Source organism: Marmota flaviventris, chromosome 9, assembly GCF_047511675.1.
Source record: "Marmota flaviventris isolate mMarFla1 chromosome 9, mMarFla1.hap1, whole genome shotgun sequence".
Lineage (NCBI taxonomy): Eukaryota > Metazoa > Chordata > Mammalia > Rodentia > Sciuridae > Marmota > Marmota flaviventris.
Window position 1 is genome coordinate 45752549 of NC_092506.1, and position 16678 is coordinate 45769226.

General features: G+C 38.2%; 1 pseudogene; it reads right to left on the reverse strand.

Moving 5' to 3' along the window:
- Positions 1-15470: 15470 nt before the first annotated feature.
- LOC114098239 (14-3-3 protein zeta/delta-like) lies at positions 15471-16414 on the reverse strand (annotated as a pseudogene).
- Positions 16415-16678: the final 264 nt, after the last annotated feature.

A 16678-nucleotide genomic window follows, 5' to 3' on the forward strand; every position in this document is an offset into this window, starting at 1 on the left:
AGGTCCGCCTACCTTGCAGGCCCGGGGGGGGGGGCGGGCGGCTCTACCCTTCCGCAGGCCGCTGGGCCTGTTCTGTCTGTCGGTTGCAGGTCTGGCCTGTTCTGTTGGTGGTCTCAGTTCCGCCTACCTTGCACGCGCGGGGGGAGGGGGCGGCTCTGCCCCTCAGCAGGCCGCTGGGCCTTTTCTGCCGGTGGTCACAGTTCCGCCTACCTTGCAGGCGCGGGGCGAGGGGCGGCTCTAAATATTTATTTTTAAATGGCACATAACAGTTGTATATCTTTATGGAGTACAGTGTGATTTAAGTAAATGTATTCAAACTGCAGTGATCAGACCAGAGTAATTGGTATAGCCATCACCTCAAACATTTATTATTTCTTTGTGTTGTGGATATTAAAATTCTTCTCTACTAGCAGTTTTGAAATATACAATCAACTATTGTCAACCATAATGACCCACCCTACTGGTCTATAGAACATTAGAAATTATTCCTCCTAACCAACGGCACCTTTATCCATTAGCCCTCTCTCTACCTCCTGTCCTCAACCTCCCCAGTCTCTGATTACCACTATTCTACTCTTTATTATGAAATCAGCTCTTTTCTTTTTGCAGTACCAGGAATTAAACCCAGGGTTGTTCTACCACAGTTCTATATGCCCTCTTTTTTAATTTTTAAAAAGTGTTTTAATTAGTTAATTTATTTTTTAAAGACAGGGTTCTGCAACTGCCAGGCTGATCTTATACTTTTGTCTTCCAGCCTCCATCTTCTTAGTCACTGGGGTTACAAGTATACCCCACAAAAACTGGCTTGAAATCAAATTTTTTTTCATTTCCAGATGTGAGGGTATACAATATTTGTCTTTCTGTGCCCTACTTGCTTAACATGCCCTTCATTCCATTCTTATTTGAGATTTAAAAAAAAACTCTCAACTATAAGTCTAGAAAATATGAAAATGTCTGTGGGGAGGCATGGCAGTGAAAGTCCCCCCAATTCTGGATGCAGTGCAAGCTGTCCCTGATAGAAGGTTCTGAAGAGCCAGTTGATTCATGGCATGAGTGCCTAAACCACACACCTCACAGGACTGAGGAAAATGGTTTTGTTTAAAATATTGCAAAAGAAAACACCTGTCCTCTGTGCCATTACCATGGTGAGTTTGACTCTGAAGGCACTGAGAAACTTGGAAGTGTCATAATTTAACTCTGAAAGCCTTATGAAGGAAGAGGGGATTGATGTGGGGGAAGTTTAGCAATAGAATTAACAGGAATTGAATATTAATTTGAGGCAAGGGAGAGGAGGAGTGAATTCCAAACTTCTGGCTTGGGCGATCAATGGATGATGGCATCATTCACTGTGCTGGGGAAGTAACCCAGTGGGAGGAGGCATGGTACAGAGAGTGAATAGAAGATACATCGGATTCTGAGCATGTTGAGCTTTAAGTATGTGTTGGACCTCCAAATGGAGGATGTCTAATTTCCATATGGACCTGGAGCTTTAGTGAGAAAATGGGGTTCGAGATACAAATTTAGGGTTTACTACAAAATCCCAGGGAGCACAGATGTTTTAAGAACTGTGTCATCAAGAGAAATTGAGGTTGTACAGGGAAACATTGGACTAACTTAGGAGGTTTACAGTCTCTGACTGGATTCATAAGGAAACAACATATCGAGAAGTTGTATTCCAAAAAAAATCAGCCATTTTTACCTTTCAAATTCTCCTAGAACTCACTAGAAATAGCTCTGTAAAAGATTGGCATCTGACACTGAAAATCACCAACCTGTTACAGAAAGACTTCCTCTACATTTCATGCCCACATTTAAGCAAGTATGGCATAGTGAAAAGTATACCTTAAAAAAGGCACATTGTATGTGAAATATGATTTCAACTAATAAGTTAAAATGCATAGACTATTGAACAGAAATAGATCACACAGTAATGGTGAAGGGGGGTGGGCATTGATCAAAGGTTACTATAACTTTGACCAAAGTCACTTAACCTTTCTGAGCATCCTCATGTATAAAATGGAGGTAAGCTCTGCCTACCTTATAGGATTGTTATATTAAATGAATTTTTTAAAAAAACACTTTGGAAATTGTTAAAGACTGCACATCTTGCATAACAAAGGAACTTCCAAATAGTAATGTTTTGTTTCACAGAAATCAATTTCCAGGTGCCGCAGCAAGGTGATGTTTGGTGTTAAAAATGAATTGATTGATAACTAGGTTTTCAGTGAGATCTGAAAAGTCTTAAAAGTCTGAAAGTTCTACAATCATGTTTGTTTTTTACTAGAGATAAACTGAATGAAGGTGTACCTTACTCCATGTTTTATTGCAATGTGATTTATGTCAGAACATCAGTAGTTCTTTAGCTGTACTCTTAATATATACCTCTTTGCTGCTTCTAAATACCTTTCTTTGTGAAATGATTTTAAATGAACTTTCAAATGCCAGCTTCCTGTGTTCCACTACTAAGGCTACAGCATATATTTATAAAAACTTTTCTGCTTGGTTGGATACTCTGTTAATTACATACTAACCTTGTATCAATATTGGGCTTGTTAACCTGCAGGCTGTTAGAAATGGAAACCTTAACAGACCATCTGCCAAACACTGCCATTGGAAATGCTTCTCTCTATTACTGTAATGAAATCACTAAAATCATTTCCTGTTCCCAGTCCTTATTCAGATCTTCTATCTACTGTCAATAAGAGGATATTAAAATGCTCAGGAAAGTCCACATATCCTTTTCATCCTGGGTCCTCAATGAAGCACATGGCTTTGTGTTTTAGTGATGGGAATAATAAATAATCAATGACGTCAAGCCTATTGTAATAAAAGAAGGTCGCTTATTAAACTTCCTTTGACATCATGGGATCTGTTTATAATGACTTTTATGGGTCCCCCCTTATATTTACAGTTTATGTGATTACATGATAAATTGAAGTTTTGGAAATAGTCTCTTCACAGAAGGGACACCTTCCTGCCCAGACCCAATGTGCACACAGACTCTGACAATGGGAGAATAGGAAGAAAGAACAAGGAGACTTTCTGTATTTTGGAGGAGTTTGCCTTCCTCAAGTATGGGCTTGCTTCCAGGAAGGAGTGTATGTTCAAAGTACAGTGGCTGGGCGGTATATTTTAATCATCGCCCATAATTCAAATGGATACATATACCATGGCTTGGTTATGTCACTCAAGTCAACAGGATCATATAGTTTTAAATGGTCTTTATTGACCCCATACCATTAGAGGAACTTGGCATCTCTAGAAATTCACTCTTTGTTTGTGAGTGTAATTTGGGAAGCATGGTGGCATTTATAATTCATGAGTGTGCTTTCTTCAAAGCACAACTGATTTTGGACTTTTTCTTCCTACCTGTAATAAGAACAATTATTCACTTCACCAATTAGCAAGCCCTTCTGGAGGAAATTCCTAAGTCCTTTAACTCCCTCATTGCAGAGAAGTCTATATACCTGTCATCATAGGAAGAAAATAAATCTATTGCTGTTGTGGACCCTGGAACAAAGTTAGTAAATTAAATTCTTGAATTTCTTTCTATGTTTTAGGTTTGGACAAACCAACAAGTTGTTTGTCCTAATTGACCTACAGAAATTATTTCAATATTTGTGATTGTAGTATTCATTATTCAAAGCAATTCAAAGACTTCTTGCTCCCAAATGCACCCCTTTGTTTTTTGCCCATATTAAGTGATACCAGATGATCTTTTAAATTTTTTTGAAAAAAAAAAAACCTTTTAGTTATATATGGACACAATACCTTTATTTGTTTATTTTTATGTGGTGCTGAGAATTGAACCCAGTGCCTCACATGTGCTAGGCAAGTGCTCTACCACTTAGCTGCCACCCCGGTCCCTAGAATGATCTTAAAGATGCAATTTCACATGAACTTTGAGTCTCTTAACAATAAGAATACTATATTTTTTTTCTCTTTCAGTCTATTTGAACATGTTTTAAGCTATTTCTTAAGGGTAGTTGTGGGAAAGCACACAATATCCCAGAACGGTTCACCCAGTACTTAAGGATTATTTTGTCTTTTAGGAAATTGCTTACTCCTAAAAGATTATACCCTAAGCAAGGGAAACCAGGAGGCTCATTCTGCAGAAGCCCTTTGGAGGAACGTGCCAACTGCTCCGTAACCATGAGCTGCCTCTCCTTTGATGGGGAGATTAATAGTTTCCATAATCATATCATCCTGGTTGTTCTGGGTCCAGAGTTTACTCAGACTTGAAAGAAATGGAAGTTAATTGAAAAAGAAAAAAAAATTCTTCCTCTCATTTCCTCTCTAAGCCTCTCATCTAGAGAGGGGATGAGCAAGAGATTCAAGTGTTTATTGCCAATGGAAGTCAAGATGTATATTTCCTTTTGCAATTCTGGATTTAAAGAACCAGAAGAAAGCAGTTAGATGGTGGGGAGGAAGTATAGGCATGGGAAGAAGGGTACAGGTGTGCCTAGATAATTCCAAACCCTGAACAGTGGTTTCCTGTGTGGACTTGAAAGATTGTCCTATGGAGCGGTGGTCATCTGGTCCTGGGAATAAGTGTGGAGGCAGGATAGGGGGCATTTATAGTTGATATGATTGTCATCAGAAGATCTGGGTTGGCCTAGGGATTTTTATATGATGTCTGTACCAGAGAAGCTTCCATGAGCTTATTTTCTACAAGTTGTAGTTTGTAAAATATATCTTTGTTTAAAATCAATCTTTCTGGCTCTAAAATTTGAGCTCGAGTTTTTCTTTTTTAAGACCTATCATCACTCTTGACAAGTCTCTCCAGTTACATGCTAGTACTGCTGACTTCTGTTGCTGTGGAGAGTTTCAGTGGGCAGGAGATTGGTCTCTGTGGGAGAACTGGGATGTTAATAGAACATAGGTTTTGTGAAGAATGTTGTATACTCAGATTAGCTTCCAATATGTGATGATAAATGCTTTGTTGAAGTTTATTGAACTAGTAAGAGAGAAACCTGAACTGTAGATGAAAATTTCTCATTCATTTATTCATTCCACAATCTGCTGTGATTTGAATTTGACATGTGTTAAAGCGCTGTGCTATCAGTGGTGCTGAGGGGGTGACAATTCAAGGTAGGAAGGAAACTAGTTAATAGTTGTTCCATCAGTTTCTGAAAGCCAAGGTCCATGTCACTCCCCCTGAAGCAATGTACTTTCACTCCTTCAAGTTATATGCTGATTAGACATTTGAGTTTCCCTTAAGACTAATAACAACTGTAAGCGATATACAGGTTCTTCCGTGGGTGAATATCTTCCTGCAATGTAGTGCAGCCCAATTCTTTCGCGACTGCTCACCTTCCATGAAAAAAACAGCAGATAAATGCTTGCTCTCACTACTCTTGTTGGACTTAACTAAAAAATTGCCCCTTGGCTTTCTCCCAGTCCAACCTAGGGCTTGCCACATCTCCCCTGCAAAGGGAGGCTCCAATATTTAGCTATCCTGAGCTGCCTTAAATTCTCACAAAATGTTAGTTCTGAGTCAAGAGTTAGTGGACATGCCAACAAGTCTTTCATAGCAGGGCATGATGATTCTGCAGCAGACGTAGGAGGGGAGAAGCTGATCCAGGAAGCTAGAGTTATGACATGTATGTAAGAAACTCAAGGGAGCATGGTGGATCTTCACCTAATCCAAAAAAGACAAAATGGTGAATTTGCATTAGCTGCAGGAGATAGCCTCAAATGAGGTGAAGCAACTAACATTCTGGAAGCTAGACTAGAGTTGGGAAGAATGTAATCCTCTCACACCCCCTAGAAGTCTCATAGCTACCCGTCTCCTGCATACACTTGATCCCATCTTCAGGGGAAGCCATTCAAGACACTAAATCCTTTTTCAAAAAAATTGAACATGGGGCACCTCTTCAAGGGTCTATATTGGATCAGAGTAAATTAAACTGAATTGAATCTTTGGGTTATTTTCTTGCTACTAACAAGGGTTCCAGATAAATATCTAATTTGTTTTGAGAAAACCAAAGCTGTTACTTTTTCTTTCCACATTTGAGTAATAGTATGAGTTGAATTTTGAGACCCTACAACATGGGAAAAGTGCAAAAGGAGATGAAGTTGCCAAAGTTTTAGTAGTTAAGTCCTTACAGACTTCTTTGGGAATCTCTACAGGCAGATACACTCAGTATTCCTCCATACACATGCATTTATTTCCAAGAAACAATGAAGAAAACAATAGGTTTAAAAAAAAAACAGATTTTGTTGTACTTAGGAGCCTTGCTGACTGATCTTTTCTTTCTCATTTATACATCCAACAAGCATTTACTGATTGCCAACTGCATATTAGGCACAGTGCTTTATGCTCGGATATAGTGCCTGGCATATGGCATGCTCCACAAGTGTTAAATAAGTGAAAACCATGCTCCCTATGCAGAGACCAATTTCCCTGAAGCAAATAAAGCTTAAGCGTAAGGCAGTGGTTCCCAGGATCTTTATAAAGACTGATACCTGGCATCCACCCCAGACATTCTGATTTAATTGATATTGGGTGCAAACCGGGCAAGAGGTTTTTGTAAACACTCCCCAAGTGTTTTAAGGTTAAGAAAAGATTGGGAACCACTGGTTTAAGACCTCATACTAGCTGAGGCTGCTTCTAAGACCCTGCGAAGTGCCTAGCAATTTAGGCCATGTTTGGAACTTCCTCTGGGATTTGAAAGCTTATATTCTTTTTCTTAAAAAGGGTCCCTAAATTGAATAAGCTTTAGGTACCACAAAACATGTATCTGACCTTTCCTTTGCTGAGGTGGTCTTAGTCTATGAATTGGATACTTACTTAGCCAGCATGAGCTTTTTCAGAAGTGCAACCTGGCTGTAAGATGCAGATTAAGTCCTCTGCTGGCTACAGTCACACAAAAGCTAAATGCTTATGAGCAACAGATGTCACTTTTTATGATCTTGCCTCGTTTTTTGGCCTGTGACCTTCATGGTGATTTTTGAAGTGCTTTTGAAAGACACATCACTGTAGAGTAGAAGAATTAGTTGCTATAAATGGCAGCGTTCTGTAATTTTTCTGATGTTGCATTATATTGTTTGAATTCCATGGCATTTTCAGTGCAAGGCCTTTGTAAGAGACACCTTATAGTCCTTTTCTGTGTCCCTGGAATTCTGTACTTCACTGTCCCTCCTACCTTTCCTGGAGGTGACGCTTATGCCTAGTGATACTTATGACTATGATTTAAGGCTCTACAGAATTTGTTCAATGATTTTATTACAGTGGCAAACAATAACCATTTCTACAGCACTTGTGGGCTGCTTGGCAGACAAGTTGGCTATGTGTGGAACTTCCTTTTCTGTACCTTTGGCCAGGTGCACACCTAGGAGTGGGCTGAGTGACTCAATGGGCATGAATAGCCTGAATAGGAAAGGATGGAGCTCACCATGTGGGAACCCATGAGAGGTTCTAAGCAGAATTTTAAAGAGGCTCTGCATTCACTGATTGACCATGTGAGCTCTATTTACCCATATACTCTACAAAGTACAAAGGCTGATCTGAAGTGCTTCGAGATTTCCTTTTCCTTGCTGTGCTTTGCTGTGAGTTCTTTTGGACCTTTCCACGTACCCAGCATTGCTTAGCAAGTCACATGTAGGTTATATACACATCCGATCAGTGGCTTTGTTGCCACAGTGGAGCTAGTAAACTATTCTGATACCTGGAAACCTATGAGTAACTTCTTCCAGGGTGAGGCCCAATACATTAATTAGTTCTTGTAGGGCCTTGTGCATGCTAGGCAAGCACTCTATCAACTGAGGGTGGTGGGTTTAGTTCCATGTGGATAGAATTTTCCCAAAGATGAGAGGAAGATCTTTCTCTTCTGTCTCTTTAGAACTTGGGGCTGGCATGCTTTGTCTCTCCACATGGTTTATTTTCTTTCTCTCTCTCTCTCTCTCTCTTAGGTACCAGGGATTGAACCCAGGGGCGCCTAACCACTGAGCCATATCCCCAGCCCATTTTATATTTTATTTTGAGGCGGGGTTCACTAAGTTGTTTAGGGCCTTGCTAAATTGCTGAGGCTGGCTTTGAACTTGGGATCCTCCTGCCTCAGCCTCCCAAGCCTCTGGGATTATAAGCATGCACCATGGGGCCCAGCATATTTTTTTTCTTACAAATGGTCACATGTAGATTCTCTCACAGTTTTCCTGATTGCCAAAGAAGCCCAGCCATACTACCTTGAGCTCAGTTACAGAAACAAAGGACAGATGTACATCATCAACTTGCTCAATTCAGCTAGACATGGTGGTGCCTGCCTGTAATCTCAGTGATTTAGGAGGATTCAAACTGGAGGCCAGCCTGGGCAACTTAGTGAGACATTGTCTCAAAACAAAACAAAAAAACCCCACCACCCTCAGTTGGTAGAGTGCTTGCCTAGCATGCACAAGGCCCTGGGTTCAATTCCCAGCACTGCAAAACAAACAAACAAACAAAAACAAACAACCCACCACCAACAACAACAAATAAACAACAACCAAAACCAAAACTACCAATGCTGGAGATGTAGCTCAGCAGTAAAGTACTCCTGAGTTCAGTCCTCAGTACTATCAAAAAATAATTTTTTGTTTGTTTATTTTCCCTGATCTTTAATTAGACAAATGGTACTGGCTTTGCTTTTAGCAGCCCCAACAAATGCTGTTTGACTTCCTGTAGAAGAAAAGACTGGTTGCACTGAGTGAGAAGGGAGACAATGCCTCTTTAAACAGCACAAAGCAAACATTAAGACAGTAGCAGACATTGGGGAAAATGAATTGCACCCAAGCACTAGGGCCTATTTCTGCAAGCACAGTTGATTCTCATAAGCTAGCCCCTCTCATCCTAAAAATAGGATAGCTAGCTTCCTAATGATTCAGAACACTCTATTTCCATAGGTCATGGCATTTTCTCACACAGCTATTAACAAGCTACACTGTATAATTACAGGGGACACCATTCACTTTTTCATCTAACTGAGGCATCCTGGACTTAGTGGATTAGGAGGTTTCTATAGGACCAAAGTTAAGAATTAAAACCTGAAAAAATAAAAACAAAAAATCCTTTGGGATCTTTTTGAAACTTCTTGAAATTTTACAGTAGGTTGAGGTAAAAAGTTTCCTGGTCTAAGAGAGACCTTTGTCTTTTGGTCTCCCTCTGTCATTTGCTGTGTAACTTTAGGCAAGCTCTTATACACAGAAAATGGAAGGCTTGTCACAATCTGTACTAATTGGGCTGTTTTGAGCTGTAATGTGTTGGAAATGACCAACATTTCTTGGAGTGATGTGGTAAAGCAAAGGTGTTCAAATGATAAACAGGGTTGTCTATTGTAATTTTTAAAAGTGTGATTGAGAATTGAAGCAGATTTGTAATAAAACTTGCATATGTTATATGTAAGCAGACTTGTATTCAGCTCTTCCCATAAAGCCATTGGATATTATCTGAGTTGAGTCCTCACTGAAGACATCATGTTGTGAAGATTACTATGCCCTTTGGAGAGGGATTTAGTAGATTTCGATCTTGAGGACTCAAGAGATTATGTCCCAGCTTGATCTCTGAGTCCTTCATCTCTTGGCCTCATCAAATTAACTTCCACATGAACATGGGTAGAATACCATATGGCCTCTAATATCTGAGGTGGAGAAGCAACCTCTGCTTCTTACTCATAGGCATATAAACTGAGCTTTGACTTTTCTGATTAAAGACAATGGAGTGTTTTGTTTTATTATCACATCGTTCATTTCTCTCTCACAGACTTGCTTGTTTTTGTGTTCATTCATTCCTTCTCAACAAACATGTAAGGAATAATTTATTTTTTTGAGCACCCTCTCTAACAAGCATTATGCAGAGCCTGAGCCACAGAGAAGAAAGGCACAATTCTTGCCCTGAGGGAGTTTATATCAAGGAGAAGACAAATCGAACAAATAATTATGATGCCATAGACAGAAGTAAACTTAGGGAGCCTTCTCGCTGTGGTTGTGGCTTGGGGATGGTTGTAACTTGTACAGGGATCACCTTCAATTAAATGGTGAAATCTAAGCTAAACACATAGTGATCAGCTTCAGATTACATATTACACTTTCTCTTAGAAAAAGTGGCATGAGGAGAAAAGAAAGGCTCAGGGCTGAGAGAGAACATCTGGTTTCTAGTTCACATCATACCATTTATAAGCCCTGGCAGTTTAGACAGGACACTGAACCATTTTGAATCTTAGTTACTTTAAGGACCAATATCAAGAATATAAAATGAAAAGTACTATATAAATTTAAGAGATTCTTATCAAAAAAACAAAAACTATTTGCTGCACATCCATATGAGCACCCTAAATAGCTTGAGAATAATCAGCACAACTTTTGCTTTGAACTTAGTTTTTTCCCTGAATGGACTTTTCTTCCTCCAGAAAAGATTTTTTTTTCCTTAATCCAATCCCAAGATAATTAACATGCATTTCAGACTCTCAATTTGTGTGTAACATATCATCAACATCTCTGTAGATCAGCCTGAGAATAATCTTGCAGAGAATGAGTCTCCTGAGATATTTCACTGTGTGGCAAGGCTACACATTGCTTTGTCTTTACAGCACACAAAAGAAGAAAGTTCTCCATATTTTTCACATTCTGTATACCCACATTTGATATATTATTTAATGTCTCAATGCTAAAAATTCAACATGAATTTGCTATCTTAGAACTATAACATCTTGAGATTCTAACTTTTAAAAACTGCACAAATAATGAATATTAATGTTACTTTTAAAAACTGCATAATCTATTTGTGTAAGGATTCAGGTAAAACCTATTTAATCCATCATATGTGATTAAATCCCTTTACTAAAGGATAAATACCTTTTTTCTTTTGGTGCTGGGGATTGAGCCAAGGGCCTTGTGCATATGAGGCAAGAACTCTACCCAACTGAGCTATATCCCCAGCCCAAAGGATAAATATTCTTAAAAGAAAAAAAATCTAGTTTTATATTCTTTTCAAGAGACAAAAAACACATAACAAAGGCATGGATAAAGAAAAATGAGGTAAGGGATAACAAAATAGAAAGCAGGGATTATAAAACAAAGAATAGACTTCAAGGGGAAAAGCACTAAAGCAACACAAAGACAGAGAATGTGAATGATGATATTTTACAATGTTGATTTTCCATATTTTTCATTATTCTAAATGCTTTATAAATACAAACTCATTTAATCCTCATAACAATGCTAGGAGATTGGCATTTTATAGATAGAGAAATCAAGTCCTGGAAAAGCTAAATTGCCTGAAGTCACACAGCTAAGTAAGTGGCAGGACTGCATTTGGCTCCACATTCCTATACTATAAAGGCACACATAAATAGATCTTTATATTCTATGGGAATAACTCTTTGGGCTCCTCATATCTGGTTCTTATCTTCCTGAGCTGATGGGAAGACTGTACTTTACAGCTCTTTTGCAGTAAGGAAGGGTGATGTGATTAGTTATAACCAGTGGTTCAGTTATTGTCAATGATTTAAATACAAAAGCATTTAAAGTCTGGTATTACACCTCAGAATTATCTTTTGGTGACAGCCAGGGGTTCAAATGGCAGAGCCATTTAGATGGAAGTTTCCTGAATCCCTAAATAACCATACAGAGAATCACATGATGAAGAGCTGCCCTGGAGAGTCACTCAATGCATGTTGGACTAGAGCGAGGAAGAAATAAACCTTTATTGTGTTATCATAATAAAGGGATAATTGGTCACTGCAGGATTGCTTGCTCTATCCTTATTAGAACATAACTAATCTACTAATGGAAAATTCATACTCTCCGAGTTTAATGGGACATCCATAAAACTAGATGATGCAATGAGCCACAAAGAACATCTTAGTAAGTTCCCCCAGGGAAAAGTCATACTAGCACATTCTCTGGCTCCTGTGGAATAAAGCAGAAAAATACACACATGCACACATTTTTGGCGGGGGACTGAGTCTACGTTGCCCAAGCTGGCCTGAACTCTTGAACTTAAGCAGTCCTCCTGCCTTAGCCTCCCAAGAAGCTGAGACTATAGGTGTGCACCATTGTACTTGACTTTATACACGTTTTTTAAAAAATGAAAACCAAGAGGGAGAAGGAGAACCAAAAGAACATAACTACATGGATAATTTTCTAGGAAGAGAATAAATACTAAAATTAAACTCAGGAAGAGGTAGAAAACCTTAAAAACCTAATATTCACATTGAAAGTCAGCAAAAGAACTAATGCTATCTCTCTCAAGCCAACAGAAAATAGTGGGAAATTTCTTCATGCTGTAAAGATAACAAAACCCTGTTAATAAAACTGGATAAGAACAGTCCACACAAAAAAGGAAAACTGTACTCCAAACTCATTAGTATGGATGCAAACATTCTGGACAAATTACAAATAAAATTGTGAAATTGCAAGTAAGTTTCAGCACATATTAGAAGATGTATAAAAATATACATTAAAGATCATGGCCAAGATGAGTGTATCCCAGGAATGTAAGATGATTTAACATTGCATATTTTTAAAAAACCCATGTGATCATTTCAGTAATGCCAACAACTCATCTGATAAGATTTAATATCTGTTTCTGCAAAAACTCCTTTAATAGAAGAAAACTGTTAACATAACTGCAGACATGATTCTTAATTGAAACATTAGAAATATTCCCATTAAAACTTGGAACAAAACAACAATATTTTTTACATTGTTCTAATAGCTTCAGCAAACACAAAAGGATAAAAACAAACTGTATAAGTGTGGGTATTTTTTTAAAAAGGCCAAAATACTATCATTTTTTCATTAATCTTATAAAATAAATCTGAAACAAAACTGTGAAACAAATATATATTTTATGGAATTATTTAAAAGCAAAAACCATATGCATCACTCAGCTTAAATAGAACTTTACCAGTCATCCAGAAGCCCCTACATATGCCCTCTCCATTATAACTTTTGGTTACCTCCCAGAAAAAAATACTACTGTCCTGACCTTTATCACAATCACTTACTTGGGAAGTGCCATTAGTTTTTTTTGGAGGGTGTATTTTCAGATGATATAATTATATACCATGAAAGTCAAGAGCCTTGCTTGACTGGTCTATTAGAACTAATGAGTGCAGAAGAGTTAACTCCTGCAATTACTCTCCTACTTTCTTAATTCATTTTTCTTCGGTCTTACTGGATCATTCTCTGTCTAGTTTATTTGATCTTTAAAAAACAACAAAAATTTAAAAACCAACCCTCCCTTAAACCCACATTCTCCTCCAGCTGCTACTATCTTTTTCTGCTCCCTTTTACAATGGAACTGCTGAAAGAGTTGACATCATTTCTCATGTAAATGGAATTTTCTATGCTTCCTATTACTGAAGTTGTTTTTGTTGAGAATCCCAGTGACTTTCCTGTTGCTGTTTCTAGTAGTTGTACTTCTGTCCTCAACTTTGAAACAGCATGTAAGGCAATCGACAGTGCCTTACTTCTTAAAACAGTCTTCTGTTGGCTTCTTTGACAATACATTCACTTGAGTTTTCTCCCTCTTTGGTGTCTCCTTCTTTATGTCCTCTTTTCTTGTTTCTCTTCTTTCTATTCTTGTCCTTTGAGCCTTGACATACCCCAAGGTTCAATACTGGGCTTCTTTCTTGTCTCTCAATAAATTTTTCTCCCTGGGAAATTTCATCCAGGCTGGTGATCTTTATATAGTATCTTTATATATGATCATTATGCCAGTGACTTCTAAATTTATATCTTTGGCTATGATCTCCTTCTGATTTTGGACTCCCATTTCTTAATGCCACATGATATCTTCATTTGGATATCTAGGAGACATCTCAAATCTTGAAAGTCCAAAATAGACAATTTTCTCCTTCCTGCCAAGTTGTTCTCCTTCCTCCCAGTCTTCATTTTAGTTAACAGAACCATAACTTACCCAATAGACAAAATCATTCTTGAACCCTTCCTTTACATCTCCTTGCCCTGCCATTATTAATACTATTAATTCTATCTCCAAAGCATGTCCTCAGTTGAGCCTCAGTTTTCTTCATCTTACTGCTACCCCCATATCTGCCATCATATCTCAGCTGGACTCCTTCAATAGCCTTTCAACTGATCTTCCAGCTTGCACTCCTACTCCTTGCCCCCCACACTGTCGTTGCCATAGCTAATGGCCAACTGCCCAGCTTGGACCTGGGAGGAGAGATATGGGTATGATTTGGGGTCCCCCTAAGCTTCAGCATGAAAGGCTGATTTGACCGTAAGGACAAACAGAAATGTTATAAGGCATAAAACATCTTAAATGAAGTTAAAGACAGATGGAAATTTTCGATGGCAGCATTGCATCTAACAGGGTTAATATCTACAATGCTCTTGTATCAATAAGAAAAATCAAGAAATAAGAAATTGGTCTGAGGTTGTGGCTCAGTGGTAGAGCACTTGCCTAGCATGCATGAGGCACTGGGTTCTATCCCCAGCACCATATAAAAAAAAACCTAAATAAACAAAGGTATTATGCCCATCTACAACTAAATATATATATATTTTGTTGTTGTTGTTTTTTTTCCATTCATAAAACTTTTATTCCACTTACATGAACTTAACACACGGGTTCTTAACAATTATGCTTGATTGTTCATGAAAATTTCATAAGACATTAAACAAAGCTAGCCATCATCTCAAGTTATTTCCCCGTTAACTATTTTTACAGAACATGCATGTTAGGCAAGTATTAAAAAAATCACAAAAGAAAAAAAAAACTAAAAAAAGTTAAATACATGGGTTTTGTTTTGTTTACCACTGTGCCTGATATACATGAAGTAATGGATATCAAGCAATTTATTTTTACTGCATCTTTACTTTTACATTTTTTCTTAGGTTGCCTAAAACATTTAAATACAAATAAAATGTGAAGCAAAAATAATGAAAGCAAGCAGCAGGTAACTTTACAAAAAATGGAATGTGAACCATTTCTGTCCTTATCCAGAGTAAATTGGGTCACAACTTTGTCTAAAGGAGCACTTCTGCAGCTGTAGTCAAAGCTGTGCACACTGAGATTGTCTATTCCACAGAAACCCAAGATTCACACATGTAGGATCCAAGGGATATCTGTTTCTACTACAACTTTCTTAAAGTACCCACAATTACTACACCTGTGACTGGAACTGATGATCCCTTTTATTCCCCACCAGGACAAACCAATATGTAGGCAGTTTTCTTTGCTTAGACATGGAAGCAGTTTTAACATTGGCCCTTGTGAAGCCACAATGTACATAAAGTACTATGCCAAACCTTTATAAGTCGTATAAAAATTCTACATCCCCATATTGGCCACCTCAAGATGAAAACAGATAACTCCCTAAATGTTAACTGGCTCTACTCCCCTAATATTAAGCATAAAAACCACATGTGAAATATAGAAATTCAAATAGAAGTAACATAAACCTGTCATGAATCGTAAACAAGAAACTATTTGTGGGACAGCATGGGTGTAAATTTTAGAATGTGTAAATTTTAGAATGAAGCAGACAAAAGTTGGAAGGCCTCCTAATTTTCCCCTCCTTCTCCTGCTTCAGCTTCGTCTCCTTGGGTATCTGATGTCCACAATGTCAAGTTGTCTCTCAGTAATTGCATTATTATCATGCTGTCTTTGTATGAGTCTTCACTTAATGTATCAAGTTCAGCAATGGTTTCATCAAAAGCTGTCTTTGCAAGAAAGCAGGCTTTATCTGGGGAGTTCAGAATCTCATAATAGAACAGAGAGAAGTTAAGGGCCAGACCCAATCTGATAGGATGTGTTGGCTGCATTTCCTTTTTGCTGATTTCAAAAGCTTCTTGGTATGCTTGTTGTGACTGATCTACACTCCCTGTCTTATCATCACCAGCAGCAACCTCATCCAAATAACGGTAATAGTCTCCTTTCATTTAAAAATAGAAGACTTTGCCCTCTGCTTGTGAAGCACTGGGGATCAAGAATTTTTCCCAAAGAGACAGTACATCATTGCAGATATCTCTTAGCTCAGTCTCAATTTTCTCTCTGTATTCTCGAGCCATTGGCTGCTTTTTCTCAGCCATATATATATATATATATATATATATATATATATATATATATCTTTGTTTTATTTATTTATTTTTATGTGGTGCTGAGGATCAAACCTAGGGCCTCCCACGTGCTAGGCTAGCGCTCTACTGCTTAGCTACAATCCCAGCCCCCATTTTTTGCTCAATACTTGAGATTACCATCCAAGATGACCTACGGGCTCCTACAACATTTTTATAAGCAGCTGAAAGAAGATTCCTCTCCTCATTAGACAATTCAGCTCCTTGCTCGGTTACAGACTTCATGCAGGCTGCCATGTCATCATATCGCTCAGCCTGCTCGGCCAGTTTGGCCTTCTGCACCAGCTCATTTTTATCCATGACTGGATGTTCTGTGTCCAGAGTGGGTGGCAGCGGACAGACGGGGGCTCAGCAGTCTCTACAACTGAAAATATATAAAAAAAAGAAAGAAAGGAGGAATTCACAGGTGAACAAATGTCTAAAAAATTCTCAGCTCTACTAATAAATACTTATTTTTGCTAGTCAAATTACCAAAAGTTAAGGAGATTATAACATCCATGATTGACAAGGATGAGGATGTTGTTTTATAGTCTTTCAAATAAGTTGGTATAACCTTTTTGCAAGGCAATCTTGCAGTATTCCACATCTGGGTAAT